This window comes from Oncorhynchus tshawytscha, linkage group LG05 (genome assembly GCF_018296145.1).
Source record: "Oncorhynchus tshawytscha isolate Ot180627B linkage group LG05, Otsh_v2.0, whole genome shotgun sequence".
Classification (NCBI taxonomy): domain Eukaryota; kingdom Metazoa; phylum Chordata; class Actinopteri; order Salmoniformes; family Salmonidae; genus Oncorhynchus; species Oncorhynchus tshawytscha.
The window spans coordinates 21060694-21084347 of NC_056433.1; the positions used below are offsets into that span (position 1 = coordinate 21060694).

The 23654-nt window shown below is 39.6% G+C and overlaps 1 long non-coding RNA gene and 1 pseudogene across 2 annotated transcripts; both read left to right on the forward strand.

Annotated features, from left to right (window-relative positions):
* Nucleotides 1–23654, forward strand: part of LOC112249858 — a 42617-nt pseudogene that overhangs the window by 11022 nt on the left and 7941 nt on the right.
* Nucleotides 5302–22826, forward strand: LOC112250142. Of its 2 annotated transcripts, none has more exons than XR_002953496.2 (8): nucleotides 5302–5437; nucleotides 5604–5693; nucleotides 6401–6524; nucleotides 14493–14600; nucleotides 15409–15496; nucleotides 15588–15706; nucleotides 19980–20522; nucleotides 21875–22826. It is a non-coding gene; the product is annotated as an uncharacterized LOC112250142 (long non-coding RNA). The 2 variants fall into 2 exon arrangements; XR_002953497.2 differs by having other exon boundaries at nucleotides 14555–14600.

Sequence of the window (23654 nt, forward strand, 5' to 3'; positions counted from 1 at the left end):
TTCTAACCTCTACTTTGTCATTTATAGATACAAGCAAATAATCAGAAACACTGAAGAACACGATGATGGTAGTTGTTGAACCATTGATGAATACATTTGAAGAGGACCAACTGAGAAGGAAGGAGCTGCACAGGGAGAGCCAACATCATCAGTTAAACAGCCATTACACTGACAACTGCTCCGACAGTCATTCTTCCTTCAATCAGGTAATACCATGTGAAAGAAATAGCCTACAAGTCACTCTTGCAAAGTAAGGATCCACCCAACGATCCATTGAATGGATTTTTATACACTACCGGACCAGTATCATTATACCGTATAAACATATTTTGTTGATCTGGATAAGTAATACTAATATACTTGTAAATCATTACATTATAAGCTTAAGTTGTTTGTGTTGCCTCTGAGTTGAGTTTGCAATCAGTGTCATTTATGCTGTCTAATTATAACTCACGAGCACAAAAAAGTGAATGTACAGTAATTACACATTAACTACAGTTGCAAATGTTTCCTTAGGGTTATGTATTTATCAAACAATAGCAGCTGCAAGTACTTGCTGAAAGGTTGGACTCTAGTAGGCCTAAAGAGTTAAAAGGATTTATATATGATTTCTATTCTGTATAATTTGCTAGATTATTACTAGATTGGTAAAAGTGTTATTAATTGCATCCAATGTTGTGTGCAAGTGCATTGGGAGGCCATGCAGGGTCTGTGTGATGCATAGACCTTGGATGTGCTGAGCTGTGGGAGTTGGAGCAGCCTGCATAGGAACCTCTCAGCTGCACTGGCTGACCCAGACCCTGACCTCAGTGTAAGTCACTGAAAAATGCTCACACAAAAGTTGGCACTTATGAGTGGAGATAACATGCTCTCAGCAAAATGCCTTTCTTATGTAACTTAGAAAGTAATATTAATGTACTACTCAAAGGAATGCAGTCATCCTGGTTTTGCTAATACAACAAAATGTTAAAAGGTAAAGAGCTGGACAGCTTAGTTTGGCAACTGAAGATGTCTGATAGATTAACTCAAAGTAAAGTAGGCCATCTTCATACGCTATTAAACATTGACAACAACGCTTGTAGGCATTCTTAGAGTAGACATTTAAAATCTCTGTCTTTATACTAGGTCTTTAAAACCCCTTAAAGTCGATTTCCGCACCCCGCGGAAATCAAATTTAAAAAATTACCATAAAAATCTGTCTATTTAAGCTAAAGATATCTGTTTTTTTGCATTGGATTTACCGCATTTGCTGAGGTTACAGAGCTAGGACGGTGTTTGTCAGACAATGAGACATCCCGAAAATCTGTCTTCTCACGAAATCGTCTGTAGCATCCGAACAGTTTGGTTTACACAATACTATGGAAAGGTGAGACTCTCACGAACAAATACATGTTCGTTGTTTTGCTCTAGGATGCCCGCAGGCTTCACAAGACTTGTCTGAAGGTCCCCTGGTACCATTTGAAAAAATGGATGGAAGTATGTATGGAGACTATACATGCAAGTGGCGCATGGATATTTTTTCCAGTTTTCAGTGATCAGTTTTTCTTGCGCTTTTCGATGAAACAGACGCTCTGTTATAGTCACAGCCGTGATTTAACCAGTTTTAGAAACGTGAGAGTGTTTTCTATCCACACATACTAATCATATGCATATACTATATTCCTGGCATGAGTAGCAGGACACCGAAATGTTGCGCGATTTTTAACAGAATGTTCGAAAAAGTAGGGGGTCGACTTAAGAGGTTAAGTGCCAAAAATAAGGGTTTAAATACATGTAAAACATGTTTCCTGATCTTTCTTATATCTCTCAGATATAGGACAGACACTTCAGAACAAACTTCCTTTTTTATTTCATTTTTGGGACTATCTGTTATTCCATGTAGTGAATCTGTTATTCAATGCCTTTGTATGGGCAAATAGCAGTAAGGCCAAATAAAATGTTCATGAAATACTTTTTAAATATTTTTTTTGATACTTCAAGGGGTCTTAAAATTCTAAATCAAATAGCAAAATTATCTTAAGTATGACCTTCTGTAAACAATTCCATAAACCTTAGTAAAACCCCTTACCCCAGCTTAGACAGGGCTTAGAATGTAATGGGCTAAATAGAATAGGATACTCTAATATGGGAATTCACCCCCTAGGGATTTTGTGTTCTCTGTTTTGTAAACAACTTTCGTTTTTTTATTGGTCTGATGAACATTTGTCACACAGTGAAATTGCAAAAATTCACACCTGCATGAGTCTTATAGTTTTGTTCATCCTCTATTCAGGATAAGGTCCGGGGCTTTTTTTATCAAAAACATTCTCTTCTCCACTGAATGTAATAAGAGAGATCTACAACAAGTTTAGGTAATTCATTAGTTTTCTCCTATATGTTTCTGAAATGTCTTGTTTCTTTTTCTATTCAAAGTCTGATGTGGATAATGATGTGAATAATGTATATTTTGCCTTCTGACAAATAGCTAAAAGTCTGGAGTCTGACTTCATGTACCTTAAACTGGGGCTCCCGAGCGGTCTAAGGCATTGGATCTGTGCTTGAGGCGTAAACAAGAATTTGTTCTTAACTCACTTGCCTAGTTAAATAAAGGTAAAAAAATAAATAAACTGAGCCTCCTGACTGGATCGGTTGGGATTAATGTAAACAGACCGGACATTACTCGTCTTCTAAAACAAGAATGCACTCTGTAATGTGATACTTGCATGGCAGTTATACCCATATGAATATGATATAGTTTTTATTGACATTTATTTTTCCACCAGATGAGACTAATGAATGATTTTCAGAAGGAAGTGACAATCTTTTGGATTCGCCACCCACAAAAGTGAGATGTTCTCTTTTACAGTATATTCAGTAATCAGCACTTGCAAAGTAATAGTTTAGTCTAAAATGTAATTTGATATCCTCTTTGTCTCACTAGGTACATGGAGGAGATAATAGAGTACTTTCTCCCTCCTGTCCTTACACCCTGAACACGGATTAGAGACACGAGGGTCAGAGAAAGCCTTGCACCTCATTGCCTTACTGGATATCAAAGCCACCTGGTTTAATAGGTGGATGGTGTGCACAATATAAACCTAGCTTCTATTAACACTACAAGAAACCAACCCCCCCGCCCATAAGTAGGCTAACTAATTGTCAGTGCTGAGTGAAGATGATGTCAGTCCTGTCTCCTACAGCAGGACCGTGGTCTACAGGCGTCTGGAGATGAAGTACAAGTCTCTGGTGAGTGAGTGATGACTAATCTTAATGGTTCTGTTCTGTGGCAGTGAGAGTGGATTGGAAATGAGGGTGGTGGTGAGATTGATGATGAGCTGATGATTGACCACTCCAGGAATCTCAAGGGTCTGTCTCTGATTCTCCTCCTTCGTGATTAGAAATGAGTTCCCAGTTTGATTAATATTAAATTCCTTGCCTTTATAGCTATTAAAACCTTGCCACATAACCTTGCCACATATGCTTGCCTTACAGTATGACATTGATGGATGATGAAGACATTACACTTGCTATTCATAGTTATATTCTGAGGTAGAGTTCTGGAAAATATATTAACTTAAAATGAATTAACCTTAAAACAAAATAATTTCCTGGTCTTCAGTTGTCTTTTTTTCAGTGTTTAAAACATCCCTTTGATTGATGTAATGAGTGCTGTTCTATCCCAGATTGTAGCAGCTCTTCAGCAGTGTATCTATTGAGTCCTGTGACCCATTCATAGACGAGACGGGTGAGGTCATCCACTCTATCGAGAACCAGCACATCAGTGAGTTCAACTTTAATCTACACAGGTATTTCTCTATTCTATTTCAATTACATTAAAACCAAGATTTACTGTAGCACAACACCAACAATTGACATGTAGGCCAATTTCATATCTAGTTGTTGGAGGTGAAAATGTCTATTTATTTAACCTGTTCTATATCCCTTGAGAACTCGATGCAGGCGCCAGAAGCCACCCCTCACAGCTTGCCTCCATCTCTCCCTATTGACCTAGTTCACACACCTCCTTATCCCACTCTGTGGTGGAGGGTGTTTAGATGCTGAATAGGTCAAGTCTTGTTTAGGCGGACTGTATCAGGAGTTATTAGGCTGGTTTGATTTCCTCTGTGGTCTTGGTCTGTCCTCCTCCTCTCCAGGCCCAATGGCTCTGCTACTATCTATCGCCAGAGTCGAGGAGTGCTCACATGCACTGATAGAGATGACCACTGTGTATACTGTATAGTCTGGGGAGGAGCTGCATAGTGTTGGTGGGGATGGAGGGAATCCCTGACTGGTCAAGCTCAGGTAGTACAGGGCTCATGAAAAGTCTTGAAAAGCCCAGATTGTCTATGACCATGCAATATGTATACATCATTTAGTCCATGATAAAACTAATGGCTTATGTGTGGACTAGAGCTCCCTCTAATTTTGCTAAATAACTTGTGGTAGGCTATATCATTCTATGGGGTAATTAAGTAAAGGAGACTCTGGGTTATGGAAATGCAGAAAGTATTTAAGAATCCATTAGGTGTTTTGTCATTTGGTTAGGACGGAACATATCACTTATCCTACGCCTGTATTCTAATTCAGACTAGCTTCTCTATTCTCTCTCATGCTAAATCCATTGAGACACTATTTTTCTCCATACATTGTTTCTCCAGAGTACAGTACAAATGTCCACAGCCTCATGTATGATATGGAAGGCCTAGTGAAAAAGAGACGCTTAATGCCTCACTATGCTGTATAGTTCTCCTTTAAACATAGGTGTTATTCCCTCCCTGCCTATCTCCGGAGCCCAGATAGCTGTGTTATCGTCAGAGAGGAGGGAGTATTTCTCCGGAACGTGCCTCGTGTTATCTGGCGTAGAGTGAGGTTGCGTTCTTGACCTTGCATTGGATGAGCACAGATAAACTGAACCCATTGTCAGTGATTGTACAAAGGCTTTTTGTCCCTTAAAAATTCGTAACATATTGTATAAATTGTAACATCAAACACATTTTTTGTTTTGCAGGACGAAAGATATATACAAAATAATTGATGTACACAACTGTACACAATTCTGAGCACCAGTTTTGACTCGTGAGTGCTACTTTCAAAATTACTGGCTGAAAATATACAAAACCTTTGTAGTGTCAGAACTGCCCGTTGTGTGTTTGAATTGTTTTAGCATACGCTAAAAGATAGGTTTGTGAAGAAATGGTATGAAATTACATCAGTATGCTATTTGTTATACATCAATTTTACCTGATCAGATGTTAATTGGGTCTAGACAGCATTTTATATATTATGTTCCCACTGTTGAATTATGATCTTGTTTCTGTTCAGGCATTGCTAAAAGTACTCTACACTGCCAAAAAGCTGGAATACACATATTTTGTTCACTCATTATGTGTGCTAGGAAGGCTTCTCATGTACATGAATGGGAGAAAGCTCTTTCCCATCAAAGTGGGGAAAAGCAAAGGTATGAGCAGAAATAAAATGTTTTTTTTTAAGTCTTATCATTTTAGATAGTTTGACAGTTATTTCACAGAAGTTACGTAGACCTCATCCTTGAGGTACAGCAGCTGCAATCCATTATTCTAGGTTGCCACCCTAACTGATCAATTTGTAATTTTCCTGTCTTACAGATCCAGTCAGTCTGACAGACCTGGTTGTCATTCTGATTAGCATCATGTACCAACACCCCAAGCCTCTGCACAGTGACTCGTTGCATGCAGGTGTGGTTCACGTTGCCTCTCCCATCCCTTGACTCACTACAAAGCCGTCATTTACACATGCTGCCCAGCTTCCGATTAAGATTATTAATTAACTATGAAAGAAGGTGTAACGGATACTGTAGTATGTGTCTTAGTTTTTATGACAGCCCTTTATCTCGATATAGTGTTCTAGAGTACACCCACTTTAATTCTGTCAGACCTTTTGTCTCGACTCGAGAGAACACTGTGATACTCACTGAGGTGAGACATAACAAAATCACTGAGATTCACTGGCGTGCCATAACCTTGTATTGAGCCATTAAACATTGTCTCAGTTGGTGACAGCAACACCTCTTTTATTTCCCCTTCACTTTCTTGACCAACACTACACTATCTTTATTCCAGTCAAAAGATCAATAATAATGTACCTTCCCTGTCTCACAGGATATCCTTTGTTTGTGCTTTGTCACTAACTAGTTTACAGCTAAAAACAGCCATATCATTTGTTATCTATGTTCAGATAATGATAACTGTTACTTAGGAATTTACGCTGTAGAATTTATGCTGCAATTCTACACTGCAGAACCTGAACTGACCCCTGTGGATGTGTGTCTAATCTGTTGATGGTATGTCAAGAGTTACATATGCATTGTATGAGTTGTCTGTGTCATTTTGTATTCATTCCGCAATGTGCCCAAAGCCATTTCAATTTGTTTTGTGTGTCACAGGCCAGATTAAACTCCCCAGAAACTGCTCTCATATAGCAGACACTCTCACAAGAATTGCCACCACGGAATGAGGATTGTCGCTTTTCTTATATGAAAGAAATCTAGTTTCTGCCGAGAGTGAAGGGTAAGTTAAAACTGATTTTATTCAGTACACAAGGTGCTTATTTATTATTATGAATATTACATTTTCAGCATACTAAGTATACTAAGAAAGTATGTAGAATTTCTTTCTTGTGTACTTACAGAGCACAAATAGGAAATTGGCTTGTTTAACGTCAACTGCAGCTCGGGTTTTTGTAATATCTCAATACCAAATCATTTCTGGGTAACAATTAAGTACCTTACTGTGATTCTTAGCCAGAGCAATTTCTCAAGCAAGTGTTTTGATAGGACTGTCTGGGAGTGAGTGTGGAGTAGAAAACTGAAATCTAGCTGTTATTGAAATGGATCACTAGCCACTTTAATAATGTTCCGTATCTAACATTACTCATCTCATATGTATAAACCGCACTCCACACTATTCTACGGTATCTTAGTCACTTTTAAATTGTGTTGACATATTGCATCTCCCATTTCATATGTATATACTGTATTGTATTCTATACTACACCACTGACTGTTAAACAGCCATCTCCAGCACATCAGAGGCTGCTGCCTATAGACATAGATTAGGAATCACTGGCCACTTTAAGGGAATGGACACACTTTAATAATATCTCTGTATCTTGCATTACTGTATGTGTAAACTGTACTCTATACTATTCTAAGGTATTCTAGGTATCTTAGTCATTTTAATTGTTTGTAAATATTGCATCACCCATCTCATATGTATATACTGTATTCTATACTCTGCCACTGTATCTTATTCCAATGCTGCTCTGATATATATGTATATATATTCTTAATTCATTCCTTATTTAGATTTCCATGTATTTTGTGTATATGTTGTGGAGCTATTAGATATCACTTGTTAGATATTACTGCACTGTCGGAGCTAGAAACACAAGCATTTTGCTACACCCACAATAACATCTGCTAAACACGTGTATGTCAACAAATACAATTTGATTTGATTTATTGGCAAAGAGGTTTGGAACTCTTTCTTATTGGTCTATTATGTAATTTACAACCTGTTGATGTCACCAGGCAGGCCATACTCCATCCCACCATAACAGGCAGAAATGTCAGCACTCTTTTCGAACAGCTCTTCTAATTGTCTCACGTCAGATTTACGTCACTCCTACGCAATGCTCGTCCCTTAACCGATCTGTCTGGATATGGAACTCCTCTCTAAAAATCGAGATTTTGCTCATCCATTTAACATTAGTTCCTTGTTTATTTAACCTTTATTTAACTAGGCAAGTGTGATACAGCCCGGGATCGAACCCGGGTCTGTAGTGACTCCTCTAGCACTGATGCAGTGCCTTAGAATTTTGGGATCCAATCAGGATCCAGTTCAGAAAATCACCAAAACATTTACAAATATTCAGAAAATCTGTGAAAATCCCTCCGCTCTTGGAAGCTATGATGTACTGGCTACTTGGAAAACCATGCTCGATCAGCTGAGCAAATTTGCTCCAGCTAGCAGGCTAGTGCAAGCTTGGTGAATGGCCATACGGTAGCTAGTGTGCCAGCTTGTTGATGAAGTTGTACAGCACCAACATTATGGGACTGTTCTCAGAAATCAGCAAGTATTGTATCTGACTCTGACAGTGGGCACTGTGCCTCGCTATTTTGTAACATTTGGCCAATGTGATAATGTCGCGGAGAGAAATCAGCTGTGCTGTAGAACTCGGCGCACCAATCACGGCAGAACAGATATCATGAAAACTGATATGTGCATTAGCTAGAACTTCACTTAGCTAGCAAATTGTCTTGCCAATTTTCGATTTTCATCAATACCACCACAAAATACCTTACTAGCTAGATGTAGAAATAGGTAGTGAAGACTTGCTCATGAAAAATAAGAGTCAATATTAGCTACAGGTTTATAGTTTTTGGTAAGATTAACTCTGCATTTTTTTGAGGATGAACGGGGGGGGGTTCAGTGGCTGACATTTTCTAATGAGGGGACAGCATTTTGTAGCCAAACTTATTTTTCGCTATCCCATGTGTGTTTGCAAGTTATCAGTGCAGACGTCCGTGGATGTGAGTCAATGCAGCTTTTACACTAAAAGGGCATTGTCATAATTTTCACAATATTATTTCAACCTCATAGTGTGGAAATATACACAGTACATTTGGAAATTATTCTGATTTGTTATTCTGATTTTCCACATTCCTTATTCTAAAATGCATCAAATAGTTTTTTTGCCCCCTCATCAATCTACACACAATACCCCATAATGACAAAGCAAAAACAAGATTTTAGAAATGTTTGCAAATAAAATAAATGGAAATATTTCATTTACATAAGTATTCAGACCCTTTACTCAGTACTTTGTTGAAGCACCTTTGGCAGCGATTACAGCCTTGAGTCTTCTTGCGTATGACGCTACAAGCTTGGCACACCTGTATTTGGGGAGTTTCTCCCATTCTTCTCTGCAGATCCTCTCGATCAGGTTAGATGGGGAGCGTCGCTGCACAGCTATTTTCAGGTCTCTCCAGAGATGTTAGATCGGGTTGAAGTGCGGGCTCTGGCTGGGCCACTCAAGGACATTCAGAGACTTGTCCCGAAGCCACTCCTGCATTGTCTTGGCTGTATGCGTAGGGTCATTGTCCTGTTGGAAGGTGAGCTTTGATCTCTGGAGCAGGTTTTCATGAAGTATCTCTCTGTACTTTGCTCCGTTCATCTTTCCCTCTATCCTGACTAGTCTCCGAGTCCCTTCCACTGAAAAGCATCCCCACAGCATGATGCTGTCACCACCATGCTTCACTGTAGGGATGTGCCTTTTACTGGGGAGTGGCTCCCGTCTGGCAACTCTACTATAAAGGCCTGATTGGTGGAGTGTTGCAAAGATGGTTGTCCTTCTGGAAGGTTCTCCGATCTGCACAGAGGAACTCTGGAGTTCTGTCAGAGTGACCATTGGGTTTTTGGTCACTTCCCTGACCAAGGCCATTTTCCACCGATTGCTTAGTTTGAGTCTTGGTGGTTCCAAACTTCTTCCATTTAAAAATGATGGAGGCCACTGTGTTCTTGAGGACCTTTAATGCTGCAGAAAACTGTCGGTACCCTTTCCCAGATCTGTGCCTCGACACAATCCTGTCTCAGAGCTCTACGGACAATTCCTTCAACCTCATGGCTTGGTTTTTGCTCTGACATGCACTGTCAACTGTGGGACCTTATATAGACAGGTGTGTGCCATCTCAAGTATAATCAATGGAAACAGGATGCACCTGAGCTCAATTTTGAGTCTCATAACAAAGTGTCTAAATACTTATGTAAATAAGGTATTTCAGTTATTTTCTTTTTAATAAATTCAAAAAACCTGTTTTCGCTTTGTCATTATGGGGTATTGTGTGCAGATTGATGAGGGGAAAATGTATTTAATACATTTTTGAATAAGGTTGTAACGTAACAAAATGTGGAAAAGTGAAGGGGTCTGAATACTCTCCAAATGCAGTGTATAAAAAGCTGTGAAATCATGTTTTTGACTGCACTGGGACTTTTAATTCTTGATTGTTGATACCAAAACATCAAAGCTTGTTACTTAAAAGTAAACATTTGAGGTGGATCAGGTAATCAATCAGGCTATTTGATCTGTGATCTTCCAGTTCACGCAGAGGTTCCTAGCTAAAGAGCTGCCATTGTTACAGGAGGCAGAGACATCCCCTGGTGTGAACGGGGCCTACATCTTTGTGTGTCGGCAGATGTACAATACATCTGAAGGACTGCAGGTGCTCAGGCCCTATGGCCTGCATGAGTGCATCGCTGCAGCCTTGAAAAAGGTAGTGTCTTCACTCTACCAAAAAGGGAGCAATATTTCCATCATATTACAGTTAAACTAAAGTACTTTGTTTTGTTGTGAGTATGGCAATACAAATTGCAGTTATGGGCAGTTCTTTTAGCTAAATCAGACCCAGTAACTCAAAGCATCTGTTCATTGGCTTTGTCGTCGGTAAAAAATATACAAATTTTCCCAGTGGTGGAAAAAGTATCACATTTTCATACTTGAGTTAAAGTAAAGATACCTTAATAGAAAATGACTCAAGTACAAGTTAAAGTCACCTAGTAAAGTCTTACTTAAGTAAAAGTAAAACAAATATTTAGTTTTATTCAAAAGTATATGTAATTGCTAAATATATACTTAAGTATCAAAAGTAGAAGTATAAATCATTTCAAATTCCTTATATTAAGCAAACCAAACGGCACAATTTTCTTGTCTTTTAAATGTACAGATAGCCAGGGGAACACTCCAACAAAACATTTGTGTTTAGTGAGTCCTTCAGATCAGATGCAGTAGGGATGACCAGGAATTGTATCTTTAAGTGTGTGAATTAGACCATTTTCCTGTCCTGCTATGCATTCAAAATGTAATGAGTACTTTTGGGTGTCAGGGAAAATGTATGGAGTAGAAAGTACATTATTATCTTTAGGAATGTAGTGGAATAAAAGTAAAAGTTGCCAAAATATAAATATTGAAGTACAGATACCCTAAAAAACTACTTAATTAGTACTTTAAATTATTTTTTACTTAAGTACTTTAGACCACTGTATACTACTATATCAAGTTATGGACCAATAAAAGGTTACATTAGCAAGACATGTTGGAAAGGAATATTTTAGGGTACGTTTATTAGCAGTTTTACTATTTTGATTACTCTTTGCCAGTTAGCACTTATGATATGCTGTTGGCTATCATGAACCATCGTCTATGCCTTTATCAATATTTATTTTTTATTTCACCTTTATTTAACCAGGGAGGCTAGTTGAGAACAAGTTCTCATTTACAACTGCGACCTGGCCAAGATAAAGCAAAGCAGTTCGACACATACAACAACACAAACAACAACACAAAATTACACATGGAATAAACAAACATACATTCAATACTACAGTAGTACAGTAGTACAATAATACAGTGTGTGCAAGTGAGATAAGATAAGGGAGGTAAGGCAATAAATAGGCCATGGTGGCAAAGTAATTACAATATACCAATTAAACACTGGAGTGATAGATGTGCAGAAGATGAATGTGCAAGTAGAGATACTGGGGTGCAAAGGAGCAAGATAAATAAATAAATACAGTATGGGGATGAGGTAGTTGGATGGGCTATTTACAGATGGGCTATGTACAGGTGCAGTGATCTGTGAGCTGTTCTGACAGCTGGTGCTTAAAGCTAGTGAGGGAGATATGAGTTTCCAGCTTCAGTGATTTTTGCAGTTCGTTCCAGTCATTGGCAGCAGAGAACTGATATGAATTCAACGTAATCCTTAACCTAAGTTCACATATCAAACTCCACCCTACTAGTCTTCTCTCAAACATGTGAATGAAACATGAACTATTTCATTGGGTGTAGAAAAACATCTGAGCAATCCACTTCCTTTTACCTGAGTCGCCCTTCTAAAATATTCGGAATAATTTTTTGAGAGTTTACCAAAAAACAAACTTTATGATGGATAGGCTGTTGATCCCAAGCCCCAATCATCCATGGTCTCACTTCTCAATTAGAGCTTCTCAACTGCCCTTGCAATTCCCAGAACAACAGTTTATCTTAACAAACCAAACATCATGACTGTTTGAACATAAGCATCCCACTAGGTACAGCACGTCATTTCAACGTGGATAATTGGGTAATATTTGGTTGAGATGTTGGTCAATTATTAGGCCTCAGGATAAAACCCAGATGCAGACAGTTCGAACTAACAAAAGTTTATTTCAAAAACGGGGCAGGCAAAAGACAGGTCAAGGGCAGACAGAGGTCAGTAATCCAGAGCAAAGGTCCAAAAGGTACAGAACAACAGGCAGGCTCAGGGTCAGGGCAGGCAGAGGTCAGTAATCCAGGGCAGTGTCACAAGGTACAGAACGGCAGACAGGCAGAATGGTCAAAACCAGGAAAACTAGAAAACAGGAGTACGGGAAAACCGCTGGTAGGCTTGACAAGACAAACTGGCAACAGACAAGCAGAGAACACCGGTATAAATACACAGGGGATGGGGCAGATGGGCGACACCTGGAGGGGGGTGGAGACGAGCACAAAGACAGGTGAAACAGATCAGGGTGTGACATCAATGAGATGAAAACCTATATTCAATTTCTCCCACTCAAAATGAGGAAAAAGTTAGTTGAATTCGTAATGTGTTATCACTATGCTTTCAAACATCTAAAGCACAATCAAATTCCAATGTAACAACAATGTCAGATGTTTGGATTAGTTACCTAAAAGTCACCTAAAAGCGTGATTTCAGCCATTTAGAAGGACAGCAAGGTTCAAATGGGAATACAAAGATATTTTGTTTATTTATACAACAGATGAATGTGTTATCACTGTGCTTCATCTAATAGCAGAACCAAATGACCTGGATTGCAGTTGAATTTACATTAAAAGTACATGGTGCAAGTGATCAATGCCGTTCGTGATTCTGCACAGATTATTACAGCAATTGTGAAGATTTCCACAGACCTGCGACGACCTATGTATTCTATCTTCAACATGCACGCTTTGTATGATTACATAAGAAGTGTATATTTACGGTAACCTCACAATGTGGTCAGGGATGTTTACCTCATGTTAAGGTTGAATTGAATGTTACATTAGTTTGTAAAATGGCCTTATCTGTAGGCTGTTTACTGGATTACAAAGGAATATTGATTTGTGTTTGATTGTCAACGCAACCAAATATCAGAATTTGAAGGAGATTTATCTTCAATCTGTGCCACTGGTTGAGATAGAGGCGTGATTCCAACGTATACATTATTAATAATTAAAGCCAGATGGAACTATCCAAGCAGAAGATATCTCCTTCAAATGGTGATATTTGGTTGCGTTGACAATGGAATACACTTCAATATGACTAAATATGACATTTTAATTCAACCAGAGCTTGAAACCCTAGGTCTATTGTATTGTCTATTCTTTGTTGAACCCTGTGTTGAATTGAAACAGTAGCATGACTTTTGAAACATGACTTTAGTATAATTGATGATACATGAGTGATAAAGTATGGTTACATTTGATCTGCTCTGTTAAACTTACCCTTTGGAATGAGTTTGATAGCAACATTGAATATATTTAGTTATTAAGAGCTCTCTCAATGTCATTTTCATGTTAGCACATTGGTAATAGTCAGTGGCAATTATAAAAGCTAAACAGGGCTTGGTTAAAACCCTCGATGGGAGACCAAATAGATTCTCCAGTTGGAGGTGCTGCCAAGGCTATTTTTTTCTTCTGATAGTGGATATAACATTTAAGATCTGACATTTTCAAGGTACAAATTCAAAATATTTTATACAAGGTTTGTCTGTTAAAATTTGGTTACCATGATGACATAATCCTGTGGTTGAAATTTCACCCTCAAAACGACAGTTAATTACTTTTTTTTTTTAAATATATTTTCCATGTAGATTCCAAATCACAATACGTTTACAAATGACTGTAAAACAACATTGATTGAACCTGTTTGTGCCCAGTGGGATATTGTCCAAGTCCATTATTATGTGAGGGATGTAGTGTGTCAGGCAGGCAATGGAGGAGAACAGGAGAGAACTTACTCCACTCTGCTAATAACTCATCCCTGTGAGCCCTGTGCTCCTATGGAGGAAGGTAGAAAGGCTGGAGGAATGAGATTCAGAGCCCCTAATATCACTGCTGAACTCCTCATTATTGCTGTTCAGTGTACGGGTTCAGGGGAGAATTACAAAGGCTCACTCTGAAGTTCTTTTCCCCCTATCATAGATGAGCTCCCTGTCAGAAAGAGATCCCACCCCGGTTCCCAGAGCCATCCTTTCTACATCCTCTCAGGAGCTGCAGAATATGTTCGTTTTGCTAGTGTCTCCCTCTGTAGGCAAAGGGTGCTAGTGGATCTATGATAATGATGTTGTGGTTTTATTTTCAGTCACCCTTCTGGCATGTTGTTAATTAAGAAGGATAAATAAGATGGGGAAATAATGAGGTTTCCCATTATACTTTCCTTCTGCTGTCAATCCACACAGTGTGGTTTGGGAGGAGACTTTCCTGAACCTGAACGTTCTGAACTTTTCTGCCACTCTGAAAGGCCTGCTGCTCCTCCAGCATACTCCAGTTTCACCAAGAAACTACAGGTATTATTACCATGCTATAGTCAACTCTTATTGCTTACTGGTGATGTGCATTGAGAATCAACACCATGGTAGGGATGAATAGGCAAAATTAAGTCTACTTTCGTACTTAGTATTTATGACGCCCAGCTATGTACTGTATGTATATCATATGCTGGTACTATTATACTGAATGAGATGTATTAGTCTCTCATTAAGTACCCTTACTGCCCAGTGTATGCATCTTATACTGAAAACCTGGGCAGAAATCCCTGCTGCTTTAAATGACTAGAATTGTTTACATGCGCTTTTAATTACCCCCCTTGTTTTGCATACATTTTTCTCCATATTCTAATTAAACTAATCTATTTTTAAATCACACCCTTGTTTTGTAATTAATTAAGGATCTTTACACATTAAATCAATCAGTGTTTACATTTCTAAATGTTTTAAATCTTCCATTTCAGCTTGTAGTCCTATTTTTTAGTAAATTCCCATTACTTTGATTAATCCACAATAGTGGTGAAAATGTGCTTGGAATATTGTTTTACTTTTATCTTCATTTTCTATCAATTGTTTGAGCTAGAGATTTACATAAAGTCAATTAACATAAATATATTTATACACTTGAGTGCCATTTCAATATCCCAGAGTATAGAATAATGCCTCTGGTCTAACTAATGTGTTCCCATTTTAATAACAAACAAATATACTGCACACAAAGAATGAGGAATCACACACACACACACTTTTGATTATGCAAGATAGTAAATTGCTTTTGGCTAATAACAATCATGGCCTACTTTTAATCTGTTATCACACTTTCCTCTAGGCAAGACCATGTGACAAGTTTGGCTACAGTGTGATGGTGACACAGGTAGCAGCAACAACCCCTGGTGTGGTGGCATTACACAGCTCAGGTACTAGCTACTACATGACAGTACTGATAGCAGTTTGAAAATACAATTATTGCACATTACACATGAATTACAGCTCAGTATGTTCTGTCAGGTTTCGTGCAGGCCTTAGTGGTGGAGCTGTGGTCGGTTCTGGAGTGTGGGAGAGAGGATGTGAGGGTCGTTCACCCCAAGTCCATCCGCATGGACTTCATTGACAGCAGCTGTGTGAAGGTAAAATATCTTCTCAGTTTTTTACAGTTCTGTGTGCTTCCACACTCATGGTTTCCTTATGATACCTCCTGAGGACAATCAGCAGGACAACTCAGCCTTGACATACACAGTCAGCCTTCCTTATGAGGTCAGAGAGGACTTACTACAGAGACCAATAGAGTGCTCAAAACTGCATGAATGGCTGATCTGAGTTGGCAGATGTCAGTGAGCAGTGCTCTGATTGAAGTTGGCGTTATGAGTATTGCCCTTGTTGTGTTAGCTCTGCATGCTGGATGGTTAAAGGCTGTGTGTGAATGGTAGGTCTATACCAAGAATGGGCAACATACTGCCAATTCAATCTGGTTTGGGAAATTATTATTTGGGGATAAAAAACACCTCAGGCCACTCTTGAACGTCTAAAACTAGATACAAAAAGTATATAGAAATTCTAATGGACCTGCAGTATACATTTTCAAATAACTGTCCTTTTTCTGGACCGCAAATTTATTTGGGCTAACAAATCCGTCCGTGAAATTGTGAAATTCCGATGTGGCCCTCGAGATAAAATGATTGCCTAGCCCTGGTCTATACCATATTCAGACAAGATAGGAACCAGCCCAGCCATAGATAAAAACGACAGACACCAGACCTGCAAGAATGACAATGTGGGTTTTTAGATCTGTTTTGGTATGATTTATTCCCTAAATTAAATAACGGTGTCTGCCAGATAAATATCCTAGCTCTTGTTTTCTCATGTTTTATTTAAATCCAGTCTTTTGTATTCACTAATCTACAGGAAGTAATCTACTCATGTATTCACAGTTTGTATTTGTTTTTATTATGGATGGGTTCCATCAAAACTAAGGCAGTTTATACAATTTTAAAAACATTACAATACATTACATTACAATACATTCACAGATGTCACAATATACTGTGTGCCCTCAGGCCCCTACTCCACCACTACCACATATCTACAGTACTAAATCCATGTGTATGTATAGTAGAGATTGACATGCATATTATTAATATTAGCTCTCTGTGTACATCCAAGGGCCAGCCGTGCTGCCCTGTTTTGAGCCAATTGCAATTTTCCTAAGTCCTTACAGGCCCAATTTTCCTAGGGCCTGTAGGACCTGTCTTGTTGATAGTGTTGTTAAGAAGGCAGAGCATCGCTTTATTATAGACAGACTTCTCCCCATCTCAGCTATTACTGCATCAATATGTTTTGACTATGACAGTTTACAATCTAGGGTTACTCCAACAGTTTAGTCATCTCAACTTGCTCAATTTCCACGTTATTTTATTACAAGATTTAGTTAAGGTTTAGGGTTTAGTGAGTGTTTTGTTCCAAATACAATGTTTTTAGTTTTAGAAATATTTAGGGCTAACTTATTCCTTGCCACCCACTCTGAAACTAACTGCAGCTCTTTGTTGAGTGTTGCAGTCATTTCAGTCACGGTAGTAGCTGACGTGTATAGTGTTGAGTCATCCGCATACAAAAACACTGACTTTACTCAAAGTTAAATAACATGGGTTGTTTAAAATATTTGAAAATGCGAAAGAGAAGAATGTTCAGTTGAGATTATGCAGCCAATATGAAAGATAAGGTGTGGTTGCAGTCCCAGGTTCTACCATAGGAGGGCATACTTACACTGTGTGCAAAAAGGACGTGTGCTTCTACAGACAGCCAAATCAATAACTACTGCACGTTATCAGTATTTAGGTAAGAATTCATTGTCTACCTTTCACATCATCACAATTTTCCATCCTTTTCACTCTGTTTTGTTCCTCTTTGCCACAGTATTTGATTGATAGGCTGATTGCCGTGAATTCAATGTGAAAATTCATTCACTGTTCAACTATGAGCAATCTCACACGTTTGGCCTGAGTTAAGATGAATTCTGTTCTCCGATCTTCCTTTCAGAATGAATGGGGAGCAGGAGCACAAAGGCACAGCAGCGCATACATTGTGTGGTTTACCATCTGATTAGCCTGTTGTGTCGCATTCATACATCCTTCACCCATTGATCAATATGAGATTGACTCTTTACTTTATGCTATATTTAAACCACATGGACTGCCTGATATAATAATTCCGCTACATGAAAAGAGCTATTCTCAGGATTGAGTCGTGTCTATTTTATTTTTCTTTGAAAAGCATTCTTAGTTGAATTAAGTATTGCTGTACTGAGTCCCTCTTTTAGACACAGAGAAGACTCATTAATATAACACTAATGCATTTACAACAGATAAGACCCCACCATGGCTATTAAAGCTACCACAAAGGGTGTTCTTATTTTTTTGTAATTTCTTCATTCTTAACGTGATTTGATGTGAACATTTATTTTGCTTATATTGCTCACTTATTTTTTGTTCACTAAACCTCTTCGGAGAATACTTTTGGAAAGGGCAATGTATTCCACACACACTCCAAACAAACACTAACTTTCCTCAGTGTAAACACAGCTCGTGCTTTCACTTTAACTAAACCACACTTCCAGTGGTTATAGACATGTCACTGGATGGCCTCTGCCTCTCTCTTGTCTCTCTGGGGAGAGGGCATCATTACTGAGCCACTGTCCTTTATCACGTCCTCATTTCACCCAAAAACTGTCAAAGCTGTCAGTGTGTCGCTGGAGTGGCTGGCGGGACATCACAGGGAGAAGGACCGGTTTGAGTGGGTGTTAGCTCACAGTTTGTTAGGGTTTCTCTGCACTGATGTCCCGAAGTGAACACAACAGCTACATCTTCAAAAGAACTGTAGAATCTAGAGACAGTTCATTCCGGCTGAAACTAGTTGAAACCATAAAGGTTAGATTTTGATCTGAATGGTAAACAGTGAAGGATGAGGTGGAAAATGGACAGCCTTCAGAACTCACAAAGCCATTCTGTCTTCCAGTGGACATCAAATTGAATGACTGAAGGTGCCCATGACACTGGGGGCGTGATGACAGTTCACAGCATCACAGAAATGAATAATTTTGCTTTGACAGGATGCTCCATCACGGCAACAACTCGCACCTCTCCTTGCTTAACCAGATCACATTTCCATCTTCATGTCAAAGTCAAAGGGAATCCTTAGCGATGGCCGCCTCAGTCAAAGGGAGCGCAAGTCAGTGTTGGTGTCTCGCGGAGCTTGGCGCGGTGGCAGAGACTGCAGATGAAAGAGCCTGAGCTACACTCTCTTTGGAGAGACCTGCTCAGCTCCACCATATATGCTAAATACATCAATAAAGAGGCTGTTGTTTTGGAGGAGGAAGGCTTCCTGTTGACAAAACCATGCGGCTGTGTAATTTTCTTGAGCGGTTTTATTCAGTGTTCATTTCAGCAGCACGTTGGCTCCCAGTTGTCATGCTTAAAGTAATGATAATGAATTGCCCTCATGCTGCACTCCTAATCAGAGCCTTCTAATGGTATGAACAAATATGGAGCTCCTCACTCCCTGAATGCAGGACGAACATGTGTAATGTTTACTGGCTCCTGACAGGCTTCTACGGAATCTTTCACTTATAGTTAATGATTAGAATAGTTTAATTGTTTCTGTTCTAGGACTGGTATTTTTTCCTGTTTACAATAACTTGCATTCCTGCAGTTTGGTGTCTGTGTTGAAACAATGCTATCTTGAATTGCTTCCAGGTGTCCCAAGATTGCTTTGGTCCCAGCTGTGCAAATTTTGGTTGATTACAGCTTCAGTATGTTGTGTTACTGCCCAAACCCTATAAAATGGGCTTGTGTTACTGTCACAGCAAAGAGACAAGGCTGATATGAACAGACTGCTTGGTAGTAAATCCCATCATTATTAGCCATTAGGGAGGGAAATATCTGTCACTTAACAATGACACGCAGGGTTGTCCTGTTTTACTGCTCACTTCCACCTGCCTGTTTTATGTCACCGTTGTTATGTCCCCGTCACATCCCGCCTGCATCCGCTTTCATGATGTATTACTCTCAACTGCTGCGTTAATGTTGAAATCTATTTCCACAATTCAGTTAGAGATTCTTTCTCCCTATTATGCAAAGCACTCTGGCTTGGCCCTCTGTGGAGTCTGCTGATATACAAGGCAATAAGGCAGGCGAGCGGAAACGAATAATAACTTTTATAAGACCTGGGAAAAAATACAACACACTGTCCATTACAGGTCTGAAGGCAGTAGGCAGCTAGACCCAATGGGTTTTCAGAGCAAGCACTCTAAATCAAATGGTTAACTCATTTTATAAGTCTGTACGATCTGTAATTGTATGTCCTTGAAAAGTGACATTTGTTTATCTATGTATTTTCATGTACTTTCAGATTACTAAGTGTGTGATGCTGCAACCTAGACTCCCTCCTGCATCTGAAGTCACAGTACAACATTTACGACATGTTGTTGCGATGTCAGAAGGACAACATCACCGATACATTGTCTGGTGAAGTGTATTTGAAAAGCTGTTTGTTTTCCTGTGCCTCATAATGTTATGACAGGCTGTGGTTCCACCGGTAGTCTAATCATGACAAAATAAGAAATTGATCATTTGCCTTGTCACAGTAAAAAGAAATAAAGTGTAAACAAAAGGCCATTTCCAAAAGTGTTTTTTGAATGCCTCCATAATGGATATTGTGACTGGTCATGAATTGAAATGCTGTGAATTGTCTGGTCACAAAATAAATGTGCCTGCATGCACGGCAGTTTTGTTTCTGAATTAGAGATCACCTAATTTCTCCTCCCATTTTTGTATCCCCTCCCCTATCTTCATCATTGATGGTCTGTCTGTTGAGAGGAACCACATCCTGGTGCGTATGAGTGCGATTGGAGGACTATCGGAGAGGAGACTTCCCCCTAGGGCCCTCCAGAAGGTCAGTGATCTTCTACTCGCACCCCTTGGCTTAACATAAAGAAGAGGAAGTCCTGAAACTAGTTGCAGGTGTATAAAATCGAGCACACAGCCATGCGATCTTCATAGACAAACATTGGGAGTAGAACGGCCTTACTGAAGAGCTCAGTGACTTTCAACATGGCACCGTCATAGGATGCCACCTTTCCTACAAGTCAGTTTGTCAAATGTATGCCCTGCTAGAGCTGCCCCGGTCAACTGTAAGTGCTGTTATTATGAAGTGGAAATGTCTAGGAGCAACAACGACTCAGCCATGAAGTAGATCACACAAGCTCACAGAATGGTAAAAAGCGTTTGTCCTCGGTTGCAACACTCACTACTGAGTTCCAAACTGCCTCTGGAAGCCACTTCAGCAATATAACTGTTCGTCAGGAGCTTTATGAAATGGGATTCTATGGCCGTGCAGCCGCACACAAGCCTAAGATCACCATGTGCAATGTCAAGTGTCGGCTGACTGCGAGCCAGGCCTAATCGCCTAACATCAGTGCCCGAACTCACTAATGCTCTTGTGGCTGAATGGAAGTATGTCCCTGCAGCAATGTTCCAACATCTAGTGAAAAGCCTTCCCAGAAGAGAGGAGGCTGTTATAGCAGCAAAGGGGGGACCAACTCCTTATTAATGCCCATGATTTTGGAATGAGATGTTTGACAAGCAGGTGTCCACATACTTTTGGTTATGTAGTGTATTTCTGCCTGACTATGGTAAGGGTATTAGTTATGCAGCAATAATTTTCCGATAGGTGAATCAAGATTTTGTTGTTTGAAGTTCTCATATGAAGGGTTTGGGTGAGCATGTCTGTCATTAGCTGTGGAGTTGGGGGCAAGGACAGGGTCTCTTGAACAATGCTGTTCATTCAGCCACAAGATCTCCACCTGGTGCCAAGGATCCTCCCCTGGTTAATTAATGCTTTAAAACCTTTCCTTTCATTACAGTTCTGCTTTGCCTGTCGTGTAAATATATAAACGTGGGCTATTCAAAGCACTCAATACAAACAATACCCCCTTAATCAGTAGAGGCCTTGAAAAAAAAGACATTTAGAAATGTAATGCCTGAATGGGAACATCAAGCATTAGTTGACATTAGAGATTAAGGCTAGAGAGGCTAATTGAAATTCTAAACAAATGTCTGTGAGGTGAGGTGGTACTTTAGATTCAGACACAATGTCAATGTTGTTTAAAAGGTCAGGGTTTCTGAAATAAAAGATGGCTCTGATTGCATAATAGAGGCTATAGGCTCTCCTGAAAGTAAAGTAGGATATGAATGATTGCATTTGGTAGTCAGTGAGTGAGTGATGTCTTTTGGTTTTGTCTGTAGACTCTGAGATAAGTGCCTTCCTGGCCTCCACCAAGGACTCAGAGAAGGATGGGAGCTGGATGGATACCTGCAGGAGACAATACTGTAAAGTCATGACCACCAAGTCCAACATTGTCTCAGCAAATGGGGGTGATATATTATGATGTTATGTATATAAAAACATTTTTAAATATATTACTGGTCAGGTTATTACTGGTCAGGTCACATGGTCAGAGCGAAAAAAAAGAAGATTTTGAATAGTTTATCAATAAAACCTGGGAATCCATATTTCAATGTTCTTGCCATTCCAATATGCTACAATCCACACTGTATTTGAGAATTATAGCGCTGTTGGGTTATAACTCATCTGTTTTATATTCAAACTACAGACAGGGACCAGAGTTTGTTAACATTTGATAGTCCATTACATTCCCATGAATAAATGGATGATACATTTGTCAGTGGATGAAATGATAGGCCCATATTGGGTGTGCTGCTAGACTACTAGATAATGAAGAACCAATATCTCTCTGCCTACAACTGCACATGTATAGATGATCACTTTGCCTGGGTAACAGTAAATAACGGTGAAGATGACTAATTTACCCACATAAGATTTTAATTTACTGTAACATGTACTGTACTGTTGCACTCTCTGAGGGTGTTTATGTCATTGATTGGTTGCTATTCATGTCATTGTGTGTTCAATTGCTTCCTCTGAATGTCACTTCAAAGAGTTCCATTCTGAGTTATTGGTTGTGAAGGGATTGCGGTGTACAGAGTAAGAGACTTCCTGATTGCTTATTTCATTCAGAGACAAATAAGCACCCAGGACGAAGGCTTTTGATGTATCTTAGAAATAAGAAAAAATGTCTACACAGAGTTTCCTTTCTTTATATAATAGATAAACAAGATGCTTGATTACCTTACTATTTTCCCTGCTGTGTGTATAATAAAGGCAGCACAATTTGTACTTGCCTGATGTAGCATTGAAGATAAATGGCTTTTCCAAGGCCTCTGTGATGTTCCTAAAACCCACTGTGTGTTTCCTGTCTCCTCACCAGTCCTGGCTGATCCACTGTGTGTTTCCTGTCTCCGCCCCAGTCCTGGCTGATCCACTGTGTGTTTCCTGTCTCCTCACCAGTCCTGGCTGATTTACTGTGTGTTTCCTGTCTCTGCCCCAGTCCTGGTTGATCCACTGTGTGTTTCCTGTCTCGTCCCCAGTCCTGGCTGATCTACTGTGTGTTTTCTGTCTCCTCACCAGTCCTGGCTGATCTACTGGAGAAGGCTGTGTTGCACCTCTCTGCTTTGCTGTCAGAACATTTCTTCCCCCCTGCACAATACAAAGGATAGGGTGAGCTGAGGAGCTTACTGTCTCCCTCCCAGCCCCTCAGGGTCTACCTGGGCCTAGTGGGCGAGAGAGAGAGAGAGAGACTGTCTGCCATGGGGCGTGTCTGTGGAACATAGAGGAAAGACAGGCCTGGCAGGAACATGCTGCAGCCCTATGACGTCGACATGCTTCCATACCATGTCAGAAAACGATCTCCCTCTGACCTTTACATTTAATTGATATGGAAAGGTGTGTGTCCTGCGCCGGGCCCTTTTATCTTGTAAAGGAATGACAATGGAGATATTACCCCCTGACAGCCACTCCCAGTCTCCCACCCAAAGTGCCTCACTGAAATGTCGGTAGACCTCCCAGTCCTTCATGCAGACTTCTTGTTCATTATTCATAAACTGCTTAAAAATTCATCACATCTTAAATTTGTATGAATTTTGTCTTGAAGTTATTCCAGTGGTG